Genomic DNA, 1,400 nt, shown 5'->3' on the forward strand with positions numbered 1-1,400 from the left:
GGAAGGGAAGCCTGGAAGCTGCGCACAAAGGGAAGTAACCTTAGATAATAACGAAGAGGTATCCTTCAAAGATACCCAGGAAAAACTGACGGGAAGAGGTCGTGCTCCTGTGCGGAGGGAAGCCTGGAAGCTGTACACAGAGGGAAGTCACCTCAGATAGTGAGGAAGAGGCATCTTTCAAAGGTACACGGTACGAACCGGAGGGAAGAGGTGCTGGGAAACAGGAAGAACGTGCTCCTGGGAGGAAGGGAAGCCTGGAAACTGCGCACAGAGGGAAGTCACCTCAGATAATAACTAGGAAGCATCTTTCAAAGGTACACCAGAAAAATCGGCTGGAAGAAGTGCTTGGGGACAGGGAAAACGTGCTCCTGGGCAGAAGGAAAGCCTGGAAGCTGCGCACAAAAGAAAATCACCTCAGATAATAACGAAGAGTCATCGTCCAATGTATACAGGAAAAACTGGTGGGAACAGTTACTTGGGGACAGGGAGAACGTGCTCCTGTGGGGAAGGGAAGCCTGGAATCTGTGCACCGATGGAAGTCACCTTAGATAATGATGAAGAGGCATGTTTCAAGGGTACACCGGAAAAACCGGCGCGAAGAGGTCGTGCTCCTGGTCGGAAGGGAAGCATGGAAGCTGCGCACAGAGGGAAGTCACCTCAGATAATGACGAAGAGTCACCTTTAAAGGTACACAAGAAAAACCGGCGGTAAGAGGTGCTTGGGGACAGGGAGAATGTGCTCCTGGGCGAAAGGGAAGCCTGGAAGCTGCGCACAGATTGAAGTCACATCAGATAATAACAAAGAGGCATCTTTCAAAGGTACAAAGAAAAACCGGCGGGAAGAGGTGCTTGGGGACAGGTAGAATGTTCTCTTGGTCAGAAGGGAAACCTGAAACCTGCTCACAGAGGGAAGTCACCTCAGATAATGATGAAGAGGCATCTTTCAAAGGTAAGCATTAAAAACTGGCCGGAAGAAGTGCTTGGGGACAGGATGAACGTGCTCCTGTTAGCAAGGAATGTCGGGAAGCTGCGCAGAGGGGGAAGTCACCTCAGATAATAACGAAGACGTATCTTTCAATGTTACACAGGAAAAACCGGCAGGAAGCGGTACTTGGAGACAGGAAGAACATGCTCCTGGGAGGAAGGGAAGCCAGGAAACTGCGCACAGAGGAATGTCACCTCAGATAATAACAAAGAGGCATGTTTCAAAGGTACACAGAAAGAAATGGCGGGATGAGGTGCTTGGGGAGAGGGAGAATGTCCTCCCGGGCGGAAGGGAAGCCTAAAAGCTGCGCACAGAGGGAAGACACCACAGATAATGGCGAAAAGGAATCTTTCAAAGGTACACAGGAAAAACCGTTGGGAAGAAGTGCTTGGGGACAGGGAGAACGTGCTCCTGGG

At 50.5% G+C, this 1,400-nt stretch overlaps 1 pseudogene; it reads left to right on the forward strand.

Moving 5' to 3' along the window:
• The first annotated feature begins 863 nt into the window (after positions 1 to 863).
• The window catches only part of LOC102872828, an 83,578-nt pseudogene continuing 83,041 nt past the window's right edge, over positions 864 to 1,400 (forward strand).

The sequence above is a fragment of the Elephantulus edwardii genome, unplaced genomic scaffold (genome assembly GCF_000299155.1).
Source record: "Elephantulus edwardii isolate Elephantulus edwardi_28Jun2011 unplaced genomic scaffold, EleEdw1.0 scaffold00435, whole genome shotgun sequence".
Lineage (NCBI taxonomy): Eukaryota > Metazoa > Chordata > Mammalia > Macroscelidea > Macroscelididae > Elephantulus > Elephantulus edwardii.